Genomic DNA, 13,721 nt, shown 5'->3' with positions numbered 1-13,721 from the left:
TCATATTATTATTTATATAAAAATCAATAGTTCTATGTGTGTGCACTCATTGCACAGTGTGGGGCACTGGACTAATGTGTTTCTATCGTTTTTGTACAAGCATGTGATTGGAGCCTGAGGCTCTAATTGGCTTATTTTAGGATGTGCTGTGCCCCCCGAACCCTCCCACTTATGATTTTAGAAAATTGGGAATCAATATTCACCATTGTGTCACTTCCAGTTCCTGGAGGCTGAAGATTTGGAACCCAGAATGAAGATCGGGTTTAACAAGAAACAAGAAAACCGTGGAGGGGAGCCATGACCGTGGTGAGTGCGGACCTGAAGGGGTTTGTTTGTGCCCCCAAAAAATCTATGGCACCAGCCACCACTGCTGGAAATCTTTTTTGACCCTTTCCCAAGTGAATATATGCATGTATGTGGCTTCACAGAAGCGGGTCCATATCCATGGGGATGCGGAGATGCATTAATGTTTTTGTGCTTAGAGTGAGTTACACTGAGCGCTCCCAGCACAGAGACTGAGCTCCCGAGATTTCCCGCTCTCGTACTAAAAATCTGAATTTGGGAGGTCCGGTTCCCAAACACTTGATTGCTGCAACACTGTGACCATCGCTGTATACCTAACCTCTGTGCTGTTTTCTCCTCTTGAATGGGGAAAAAATATACATTTGATCATTTTCTCCTTGCTAGAGGACAAAGTACAAAGATAAAAGTGTGTAAAAAAATAAATAAATAAATAAAAAAGGGTCTGATCCAGGTCAGTGTTAGGCCCCGTTCACATAGGGGCAATCCGACTTGGGGTGGCGACCTCCGAGGTCGCGGTGCGAGCAGCGCGCCGCGACCTCGGAGCGGCCGCCACGGACTTCATAACATTGAAGTCTATGGCGGTTGCCTCCGGGTCGCCCCAAAGAAGCTCCGGTCCCTTTTTCTAAGTCGGAGCGACTTGTGTCGCTCCTATTAGAACGGGTCCGCAGCTTCCCTATGGAAGGCGACCTACGGCGACCTGTGAGGCGACCAGGTCGCCTCACAGGTCGCCTTAGTGTGAACGGGGGCTTAGGGTTAGAGTTAGGTCAAGTTGAGGGAAAAAGGTAATGGCCAGGATCAAAGGTTGGGGTCAGGGTATTTTTTGTAGGATTAAAAAAAATAGATTTTTTTTTTTATATTTTTTGCCAGTTTTTCTTTGATAATAGAAAAAAAACAGGAACTATTTACCACCAAATGAATGGATAATTTTTCCTTAAATAGGTACAATCCACCTGGATACAAGTATTTGTGATGATCTGTATAGTTTTACTAACGCATGAAAGCTGCAAAACTGGCTTCAGGCATTAAGAGTTGTTTTACCTTTGTCACAAAAGGGTTGTAGTTTGTAGCTAAATTCGATTTTTTTTAGGTTTTTTTCCCTTTTTGACCTGGTGATTTGGCCGGTAACACACATCCGGTCTATGTTCACACTAGTCCAGTCTCTTAAAACCTGATCTGTGGGTGAATTGCTTTCCAGAGTGCAGCTAAGTAGTTACTACTCAACTTGTTCTGTTAAATTTGCTACAATGTAAAGCATTGAGGTCAAAACATATGAACAGTCTCCTTCAACTCTATTTTAGACTTTTGGTGCTCAGCTGGGGGGCAGTAAAATTGTGACTCAGCCACCTGTTTTAACCACCTCCAACTGCTAATGTGAAAGAGGCCTTAGGGTGTCTCCACTCTGGGTGGAGGAGGAATGGGGGCACCTTTGGACTGCAGCATTGTCAGTTTTGGGGGAGGATAGTTTTAGATCAGCAGATTTAGATGGACTTAACTAACAAATTAAAGCCACGCTCCAGCTAACACTTTATCAGCAGTTGCAGCAACAGTTTTCTTCCATTTTAGGATATAGGTTTTACATGTAGCACTACCACCTTAGGAGCTGCTGGGTACAGGTTCTCCTGGGTTACCCATAGCAACAACACAACAGTTTATTATCTTTAAAGTGCTTGGCTCAGTCATGAAACAGTATATGGGTTTTGGTTTTTTGTAGTTTTATTTGAGAATTTGAATAGGAGAAGGGATGAGTGGGATACTCCAACTTAAATGAACTACTGTATGCACAATTTGCTGGGACGTCTAGATATAGCTGAGTGCGGCAAGGCCGCTGCTTCACCTTGTCACTAGCAGTGAAGAAGAATTTAATGAACTTGTATTTCTCTGTGAATCGCTCTTCAGGGCCCAACTAGGCACCCCCTTTGTTCCTTTTCTTCAGGGTTCTACACGGCACCCCCTTTACTGTAACTCTCTCTGTGTGAGCTGGCCCCCTGATCCCCTGAAATTGCTGGAGTGGTCCCCCCTCCTGGGCAGACCCTTTGGCAAGTCCCTCAGTACTCACAGACACTGTTTATCCCAAGAGACTCTGCCAGCAGCTCCACTGTCAGCTTCACTGGATCCTCTGTAGCTCAGCTCCACACCTGCTTCACTAGGCCAACTGCCTAAGACCACCTTCCTCACACACTGCAGGAGGAGAGACAGCCGTCTGCCTCCTCCTGGGACTCTGCTTCCTGCCAAAGACACCCTGTCACATGTCCCCTCAGCATTTATGAGCAATCCCAGGATGCATTGCAAGAATGCCCTCCCACTGGGACTCCCATAAAAGCCAATGTGTCACTGGCTGGGTTTCCTCCACTGTCCAACAAGCTTCCTCATTGGATACAGTGGGGACACTCCCTCAGACCCAGTGAATCACACCTGGAAATTCTTATGAATGAAGTAGAAGACTGCTGTTTAATAGATGCATATATTTAAACACACACATACAGTGCCTTGCAAAAGTATTCGGCCCCCTTGAACTTTGCGACCTTTTGCTACATTTCAGGCTTCAAACATGAAGATATAAAACGGTAATTTTTTGTGAAGAATCAGCAACAAGTGGTACACAATCATGTAAATATAAATATGGGATGTAAATATAAATTTACTACTTTTCAATGTATTATTGAATACACTTGCCAGATGTTCTAAGTGAGGGGTCAGAAACCTGTGGCATGTGTGGCATATAAGCGGAGTTGTAAGTAATCAGCACCCTCATAGACAGTATAAGGCAGGCAGAGAACAGAAACCAACCACCCCAGGACAGTGATCAGCAGGCTATATGGCACTCACCCTCCTTCCTCTCCCAGCGGTCCACAGTGAAGGTGAAGCCCCTGTTTGCCCTCTCCAGGGCCCAGCACACCTCACCCAGAGTCTCCATGATGAGGAGCTCTATGCTGGTCTTGGTGTCCTGGATCTTCTCCTTCAGATCCTCTACTGGGGTCACAGAAGCTGCCATGAACTCCTGATACCGCCGGGCCACCTGGTCCTCCTATGACACCGAGGCTGCCGTCTCTGCCCACTATAGCTGAGAGAATCCTGCCAGCAGTCTAGCCACCACTGCTGCTGCCAGCAGGACTGAGGAGCTGACTCTGCACCCCATGAACATATCCTACATAACAGCCCAAAAATGTACTCACTGATGCAAGTATCCTCCTCACGGGAAATGTAGACCAGCCTTCGTAAACTGCATGGGCGGGGTCCTGAATCCATCCATTGACTGCTCTGGCTCTCTGTAATTTGAGTTTGCACAGCATAATTTAAGCGGGCCCGCTCTCAGTGATTTCTGGCTCAGCGCGACCCACTGAAATGCAGCTCACGACCCACCAGTGAGTCCCGACCCACAGTTTGGGAACTCCTGGTCTATTACATTTCTTTTGTATTTATTACTTGATATTATCACATAAGTTCACATTATACTCTGGTACAGCATTGTTTGATTTTATTAACTTTACTGTCTAGTTTTTTCTAAATGCAGTGAAATTAATTTTTTCCCAAAAATTGCATTTGAAAGACCGCTGCGCATATACTGCTTGACAAAAAATATTTCAATGACTGCCATTTTATTCTCCAGAGTCTTTGCTAAAAAATATTTATATATAATGTTTGGGGGTTCTAAGTAATATTCTAGCTAAAAATACTGATTCTAACTTGTAAACAACATATGTCAGAAATAGGCTTGGTCCTTAAGTGGTTAACAATCAATCAAAATCCACTTCCCCAAATGTAGCATATCAATTGAATGGGATGTTGACTATGGATCGATTACTCCAATCAGAAGAATCAGAATCAATTGGAAAAAAATTGGTCATCCATTGAGGCGTGTATGGCCACCATATGAGTTGGCACTTTGTAGACTATGACTGAGCGAGCCTCAGGAAATCTTTTTTTAACTAGTTCCATTCTATTTAAGCATTGTAAGGGTTAAAAGTCTGGCCGGATTAACTATGAATAGAGCCGTAATGCTGAAGAGTCTTTCATGAAATTTGGCCTCTCTTCATTATGGCTTCATTCATGCACATCTATTTCTGGCTAGGTTTCTTAAATTATGATAGAATTAGGCTTATGACGTACATCAGAGTGATATCATTGGTGGAGACTGTAGCCTCTTAGGAAAGATACAAGAACTAATTGTTAGCTGAAATGAGTCATTACCAAGAGAAATCCTGTTGTGGCGGCTCTCATATTATTAAGCTTTGGCCTTTATGTTTTACAGCAGGATTAATGAATGGCAGCAAAAGGATGAATGAGAGAATCCAACTGATGCCATCGTGCTGTTATTATTGTTAGTACTTATGACTTTGTTTAGCAAGAATGTGCAAAGAGCAATGATGATGTGATAGGTTACCAATCCATGGATTCCTATCAGATCAATGACATGCTATATATCAATCCATGGTATCAAATTCATGATGTGTGTGACAGTAAGAAGCCGTGTCACTGTGAGAATATAGGAAAATGTGACACAGGATTAGCATTTAGGGTTAATGCGAAGTTCTAGACCACAGGTGTCAAACACAAGGCCCGCGGGCCGAATGCGGCCCCTCAGGCCATTTCATGTGGCTCTCGCACCTCTCCTGCAGCTGCGGCACATCCCTTGTCTCTGTAGTTGGCAGAAGAGAGGACAGAACTCCTTTGCCAAGTCCTGCAGTCCTCTATGCAGCTGCAGAAAGGCTCGTCTTTACCCACCCCCCCCCCCCTTCTCAGCAGTCCGCAGCAGAGAGAAAGGCAGAATTCCTCCTACAGATCCTGCACCTCTCTGTGAAGCCACAACCCCACCTTGTCTCTGCCTCCCCTGGTCTCAGCATTCAGCTGGAAGATGACTCCAGCCCTCCTCTGGTTCTTCTCTAGACCCTGCACTTCTTCCCAGATCCACCCGCATCTTCTTCCTGGCAGCAAAACAAGGAAAGGGGGTATATTGTGATGTAAGGAATGGTGGGTGACTCTTGACTTCTGATGGTGGGGGACTCTTGACATCTCATATAAGGGGGTGGGGTGCTCTGGACATCTAATCCTACAGATCTAACCGGCCCATTGAGGGCAACCATAATGCTGATGCAGCCCGCGATTAAATTGAGGTTTGACACTTCTGTGCTAGACCAGTGTTTCTCAACTCCGGTCCTCGGGGCACACCAACAGGCCAAGTTTGCAAGAAAACTGAAATATATCACAGGTGATATCATTTGCTGCTCAGTGATTGCAGTATTCAAGTCTGCATCTCCCCAAGGGAATACTTAAAATCTGGCCTGTTAGTGTGCCCTGAGGACCGGATTTGAGAAACACTGTTCTAGACTATTGTTTCTGAGCAAAGAAATCCGTGTTTTTGGCTTTTTCCAGATTCTGTAGTTCTGAACTAAAACTTTGAAACCTGTGTCTGGGTTTTACCAACGCCTGCAACCTGGCTGAGTATACAGGTGTGCATTGATATTATATACTCAGGTTTGAGGATAGCCCAGAGCTACCAGTTTGGAGACCACTCCCAGTGTGGGAGATGGAAGGTCTCACCCAGGAGTCTGGGGCAAAGAGACAAAGGTTCCCACCAAGGAATCAGGGGGTCCCAGCCAGAAGCTAAGAGACAACGGTCTCACCCAGGGGTTAGGGGGCCCCAGCCAGAACCCAAGAGACAGAGGATCTCACAGAGGGGTCAGAGGTGCCCAGCCAGGAGACAGAGGGTCTCCTTCTAGGAGTCAGATCAGTTCCTATCGGGATGTCAGGAGAACCCCAACTCATTTGCCAGAGGTGGGCTGTGCAGCAGGGCGCTGTGACCAAAAGATAAGGAAGCTAAGTGATCCAGGAGAGCTAGACACAACACAGTTAGAGGGACTCATAAGAGGAGCAGTGGTGCTGCCAAAAAGCAAGCCAGGTGGTTCAGCATTTTCATTGTTTGGATTTTGTGCAGAAGAAACCCCTGCGTGGGCAACACATGTGTATGTGAACTTTCTGTTTATTTATTAAAAGTTGGCTGCCATGCCCTAAATTACAGTTTTGGACAGTTGCAACTCTTTGTAAACGCACCTGCTGCTTGAGTTTAATCATCCTCAATACCACATGTGATACATAGCAGTCCATGGTAGCCTATCAGATTGATGATATGATACATAGCAATCTATGGTAGCCTATCAGATCGATGATATGATACATAGCAATCCATGGTAGCCTATCAGATCGATGATATGATACATAGCAATCTATGGCAGCCTATCAAATCGATGATATGATACATAGTAATCCATGGTAGCCTATCAGATTGATGATGTGCTACATAGCAATCTATGGTAGCTTATCTCAGATTGATGATGTGATACATGGCAATCTATGGTAGCCTATCAGATTGTTGATGTGATACATAGCAATCTATTGTAGCCTATCAGATTGTTGATGAGATACATAGCAATCTATGGTAGCCTATCAGATTGATGATAAGATAGAATAGCAATCTATGGTAGCCTATCAGATTGATGATGTGATACATAGCAATCTATGGTAGCTTATATCAGATTGATGATGTGATACATGGCAATCTATGGTAGCTTATCTCAGATTGATGATGTGATACATAGCAATCTATGGTAGCTTATCAGATTGTTGATGTGATACATAGCAATCCATGGTAGCCTATCAGATTGTTGATGTGATACATAGAAATCTATGGTAGCCTATCAGATTGTTGATGTGATATATAGCAATCTATGGTGGAGAATCAAATAGATAATTGCTAAATGTACAGTGTGGATTGCACTCATCATCTTATCCCTTTGAAGAGCTTTCTGAAATGACACAGCATGTCATGAAAACAATTTTAAAATAAGTGAAATCCTATCAGTAAGAAATCAGAACACATATTACAGTTGGATGTATAGAGGAAAGAAGCTTTCAAGATCTGAATTTTTTAAGGCTTGTTCACACTAGGTGCTGTGTGTGAATGCTTGCAAAATCGTGCTTTTTCCCACTACACACAAAAACATGATGTCTTTTGCGGACGCGCATGGGTGCCATTAATTCTTAATGGCACCCCATGTATCTAGCATACGTACACGTGTTTATGCCCGCCAACCGGCATGGTATCACAGTACCATGTGTTTTGGTGCAGCGTGATTTAAAAAATCATGTTGGCATCTTTTTTGTGTGTTTCGCGCACATACTGCAGGGCAGCCCAGTAAAATAATGGGCTGCTCTAAAACACGATACATGTCTCCTGGCTTGAACAAGCTAATGAAAGGCAATACAAACCTTTCTGTTGGGAGGGGGAAGGGGTACAGTTTTCACAAAACCCAAAATTATATATTTAAAAATCTGGTATCTTCTAAATGTTTACAATGCAGTAACAGAACGTTCGCATTAATCATTGATTACTATAGATCCTTTTGGTGTTCCACATCAATACACATTATGATGTGCAGAGTACAGTAAACCATAAAAAGCAATTCGAGAAAAAAATCTCTTAATCAGAGATTCCAGTTTAAGAAATATAAATGTTTTACACTAAAAAAAAAAGGGCATTGCTACCAATTTGAAATGTAGTGTTTCTGATTGATTTAATGAAGTTGTTAGGAGATTAGATAAATTCCAGTGCAAAAACCTATTTGTAATATAAAGCCCGTCTCTTGAGAAAGGAAAACTCCTCTGTTGCAGTGGGGCTGACTTTACACTACAAAGGTTAAATGCTTGTTTAGGAGCCTGGAAAAAAGTTTTACTTACACCCCCCCACCCCATTCCCCCCAGGAGCTGCTGCTCTCCACTACTCCCCTACACTCCAGCAGTGAACTATTGCTTCACATCCGCACATCGAGTGCAGGGTTATTGGCTCTTCATAGGACTTGATGATGTCACAGGAGCGTAGGGAGAAGAGGCTGTGGGGTCTGTCTTACAGTCCAGAGGGAGCCTATGGGAGCAGAGGATTTGGCACGTAAAACTGATTTTTCCCAGTCCCCTAGACCTAAACGAGTACACTATAATACCAAAAGTATTGGGACGCCTGCCTATACACGCACATGAACTTTAATAGAATTCCAGTCTTAAGCCCCGTACACACGTACCGAATGTCGGCCGAACGATCGGCCGTCTTTTGTCCGGTGCTGTCCTGTCGGCTGAAAACTGCAAAAGACTGCACATGAATTTTGTCGGCCAACAACAGCCGACTTCAGTAGTGATGTCATGTGATGGTTAACTTTCCGTGTGTTTTTTCTTTTCTGAGCATGCCCAGTCTTGCTAATCGGCTTTTGTCGGCCGAATTCTGTACTGACTGGCGAACAATCGGCCGTTCTGGTGTTGGCCAACAAAAATTTTAATGCCTGCACACCCGATTCTGTTCGGCCGAAAAGTCGCTGTCGGTTGTCGGAAGCATCATACTAACAAGCCGATCGTTCGGCGGCCGAATATTTACAGCCGACAATCGCTACGTGTGTACGGGGCTTTAGTCCGTAGAGGTCAATATTAAGACTGAACCAGCTGATATTAATTTGCACTGACAAAGGGCAGGATTGCTTTCTAATTATTACCAGATTTCAGCTGGTGTCTTGGCTTTCCATTAACTTACTTTTTGAACTTTTTTATATGTATGGATTCTTTATATGTATGGATTGCATGGGTTGTTCCGGACATGTGGTGACAATTTCATATTAATAGCACCTTTAGAAGTACATTACATTACCAAAAGTATTTTGGTGCCTTTACACGCACATTATCTTTAATGGCATCCCAGTCTTAATCCATAGGGTTCGATATTGAGTTGGCCCACCCTTTGCAGCTATAACAGCTTCAACTCTTCTGGGAAGGTTGTCCGCAAGGTTTAGGAGTGTGTATATGAGAATGTTTGACCATTTTTCCAGAAGTGCATTTGTGAGGTCAGGCACTGATGTGCATGAGAAGTCAAGTTCCTCCACCCCAAAATTGCTCATCCATGTCTTTATGGACCTTGCTTTGTGCACTGGTGCACAGTCACGGTGGAACAGGTTGAAGCCATCCCCACAAAGTCGGAAGCATGAAATTGTCCTAAATGTCTTGGTATGCTGATGCCTTAAGAGTTCCCTTGACTGGAAGTAAGGGGCCAAGCCCAACCCCTGAAAGACAACCCCACACCGTAATCTCCCCTCCACCAAATGATTTGGATCAGTGGACAAAGCAAGGTCCATAAAGACATAGATGAGTGAGGTGGAGGTGGAGGAACTTGACTGGCCTGCACTGAGTCCTGACCTCAACACGATAGAACACCTTTGGGATGAATTAGAGCAGAGACTGCGAGCCAGGCCTTCCTGTCCACATCAGTGTCTAACCTAATAAATGCGCTTCTGGAAGAATGGTCAAACATTCCCATAGACACACTCCTAAACCTTGCGGACTGCCTTCCTAGAAGAGTTGAGGCTGTTATAGCTGCAGAGGATGGGCCAACTCAATATTGAACCCTACTAAGACTGGGATGCCATTAAAGTTAATGTGAGCGTAAAGGCAGGCGTCCCAATACTTTTGGTAATATAGTGTATTTAGCACTTGCAGTGCAGGGGCTGCCCCACTGCAAGGCAGCATTTTTCCGTTCCCTGGAATTCGACTTGGAAGAAAATCTGTAATGAGAAATATTGCTCACATCCTCCAAATTTTAGAGATACTAGCTGTCTAGTAGTAATGCTGAGCCAAAGGCTTCAGTACTTTTTCAGTCAATGACTGGAAACAAGTATCAGAAATTCTTACTGTCTGATCAGTGATATAGAAATATTGAGGACAGAGAAAGCCAGGCAGCAAGCTTTTTCAGAAGAAAATGGCAGCTTTGGTATTTTCTTCCTTGCTATTCTTCATTCTTTTCAGTAGGAATGTACTTTTAGTTCACAAGTTTGGATCACATTTTGCTTGTTCATGTGTTTGTCCAAAACACAGACTTTTTGCCTGTTCAGTGGTGGCTGAACTTCATATATAGTAGCGTATTGTTTTCTCCTAATACTATATATGACAGTTTCCCTCTTCTGCTGTCAATGATTGTTAAAGGAAGCAGCAGGTTCTTGCACCTTTTGTGTCCTTAGCAACCAGTGATGTCACCGGGGTTCATTCATTTGCTGGCCGAGAATTCCTGGCTATGTAACAAAAACGACAGGGATATTTTAAAATTAAAAAATGGCATGCGGTTCCCCTCCATAATTTATACTAAGCCCTGCAGGTCTGGTATGAGTTTTAAATGGAAACCAACACACAAAGAAAGAAAGAAGAATCCCCCCCCCCCCCCCCCCGAAATTTTATACCAGGCCCTTTGGGGAGACCAGGGGTACCCGCCTGGCAAAGCACCTTTTTCCCATGTTGATGATGATAAGATCTTCTTCCCCAAGGCTCTGGCACAGTGGTTGTGGGGGGGGTCTGGACACAGGGTATTTATCGGAATATGGAAATCCCCTTTAAAAATAAGGGAAACCAACAACTTTTTGCTGATAAACTTTATCTAGTTTACAATGTTTTCAGTTTGGCTTATGCCCTATGTTTGTATCTTGTTTTGTTGCTACCTGTTTCATATGTTACATTCTTTTCGTATTGTACGCACATACCTTGCATTGATGTATGTTTATGCCTTTTCTTAAATAAAAACTTTTGTACAAGAAAAATAAGGGAAACCACAGATACTAGTCCCTCCTATGTAAACAGTACCCCTACTCAGTCACAAAAAAGTGAAAAGTAAATAAACACCTACAGTTTCTTTTAAAGCGGTAGTATCCCGCTTTTTGACACTTTTACCTACAGGTAAGCCTATAATAAGGCTTACCTGTAGGTATAATTAATATCTCCTAAACCGGCACGGTTTAGGAGATATTTGCAGTGCATGCAGCCGCTCACGCGAGCGGCGCATGCGCTCTGAAGGTCCGGGGGAACCTTCAGTTTTCCTAGCCGGCAGCTTGCCGGAAAATCACTCCCGCGCGCATGCGCGGGAGTGACGTCATCGCGGCTCCGGCCAATCACAGAGCCGGAGCCGCCGAACCCGGAAGAGACGCTTCCGGATCATGGCGGCGCCCGCAGCGATGTCCGGGGGTCCGCGTCGGGGCTTCGTTCTAAGGTAAGTAATGCATAATGAGCTAGTATGCGATGCATACTAGCTCATTATGGCTTTGTCTTGCAGGTTTTTTTTTTTTTTTAATTTTCGGGTTTACAACCGCTTTAACTAAGAAAAGTCCCCAATGATGTAAATCCACTGTCAATCATGTTGTCCATCACAATAAATAATGTCTGCCAAAAGACAAAAAAACTTGCTGACTGCCAAAATGATCTGCTCCTGACAACTGCTAACCTGCGAATGACAGATCCAGAAAAATGTAAATATAGGGGCGGGGTCTCCTAGGTAATGTCATTGACCAATTATAGCCATATTCATATTTAGTCCATTATGCAGTAGTATACATTGTACAGATGAGCCAGCTCATATGCAAGGTCAGGGCATCCCACAGGTACAGTAGTGCACAAAAGAAAGTACACCCCCTTTTTGTAAATATTTTATTATATCTTTACATGTGACAACACTGAAGAAATTACATTTTGCTACAATGTAAAGTAGTGAGTGTACAGCTTGTATAACAGTGTAAATTTACTGTCCCCTCAAAATACAGTAACTCAACACACAGCCATTAATGTCTAAACCGCTGGCAACAAAAGTGAGTACACCCCTAAATTAAAATGACCAAATCGGGCAAAATTAGCCATTTTCCCTCCCCGGTGTCATGTGACTTATTAGTGTAACAAGGTCTCAGGTGTGAATGGGGAGCAGGTGTGTTAAATTTGGTGTTATCGCTCTCACTCTCTCATACTGGTCACTAGAAGTTTAACATGGCACCTCATGGCAAAGAACTCTTTGAGGATCTGAAAAAAAAAATTGTTGCTCTACATAAATATGGCCTAGGCTATAAGAAGATTGCCAAGACCCTGAAACTGAGCTGTAGCATGGTGGCCAAGACCATACAGCGGTTTAATAGGACAAGTTCAACTCAGAACAGGCCTCGCCATGGTCGAACAAAGAAGTTGAGTGCACGTGCTCAGCGTCATATACAGAGGTTGTCTTTGGGAAATAGACGTATGAGTGCTGCCAGCATTGCTGCAGACGTTGAAGGGGTGGGTGGGGTCAGCCTGTCAGTGCTCAGACCAAACGCTGCACACTACATCAAATTGGTCTGCATGGCTGTCATCCCAGAAGGAAGCCTCTTCTAAAGATGATGCACAAGAAAGCCCTCCAGCAGTTTGCTGAAGACAAGCAGACTAAGGACATGGATTACTGGAACCATGTCCTGTGGTCTGATGAGACCGAGATAAACTTATTTGGTTTAGTTGGTGTCAAGCGTGTGTGGCGGCAACCAGGTGAGGAGTACAAAGACAAGTGTGTCTTGCCTACAGTCAAGCATGGTGGTGATGGTGGGAGTGTCATGGTCCGGGGCTGCATGAGTGCTGCTGGCACTGGGAAGCTACAGTTCATTGAGGGAACAATGAATGCCAACATGTACTGTGACATACTGAAGCAGAGCATGATTTCCCTCTCTTCAGAGACTGGGCCACAGGGCAGTATTCCAACATGATAACGACCCCAAACACCTCCAAGACGACCACTGCCTTGTTAAAGAAGTTGAGGGTAAAGGTGATGGATTGGACAAGCATATCTCCAGACCTAAACCCTATTAAGCATATGTGGGGCATCCTCAAATGGAAGCTGGAGGAGCGCAAGGTCTCTAACATCCTCCAGCTCTGTGATGTCATCATGGAGGAGTGGAAGAGGACTCCAGTGGCAACTTTTGAAGCTCTGGTGAACTCCATGTCCAAAAGGGTTAAGGCAGTGGTGGAAAATAATGGTGGCCAAACAAAATATTGACACTTTGGCCAATTTGGACATTTTAACTTAGGGGTGTACTCACTTTTGTTGCCAGCGGTTTAGACATTAATGGCTGTGTGTTGAGTTATTTTGAGGGGACAGCAAATTTACACTGTTATACAAGCTGTACACTCACTACTTTACATTGTAGCAAAGTGTCATTTCTTCAGTGTTGTCACATGAAAAGATATAATAAAATATTTACAAAAATATGAGGGGTGTACTCACTTTTGTCAGATACTGTATAGGTTATTCCTAACTTGTGGAGGTACCTAATATGTGTCTTTCTGATATCAATTCCCATGCTTCTCTACTTCTACAGCCATCTGCATTTCCAGCCTCTACCACTATGAGCCTTCTGCCACCAAAGGTTCCTGTATCTTAAGAAGCCCTAATGCACTATTCAATCTGTAGCGTTTTAGTTGAACACGTAGAGCACATTAAAATAAACATTTCCTAGTAAGCTATTTGCTAAAATTCTAACACCAGTAAGTAAAAACGTGCAGTTTGCAGCTTTCAATGCTCCTAGTTCGGGCTCTATTGGTACTGCTTCTCTGAACTTTCC

This window comes from Pelophylax lessonae (assembly GCF_965119305.1).
Source record: "Pelophylax lessonae genome assembly, chromosome: 4".
Classification (NCBI taxonomy): domain Eukaryota; kingdom Metazoa; phylum Chordata; class Amphibia; order Anura; family Ranidae; genus Pelophylax; species Pelophylax lessonae.
This window is presented reverse-complemented; position numbering follows the sequence as displayed.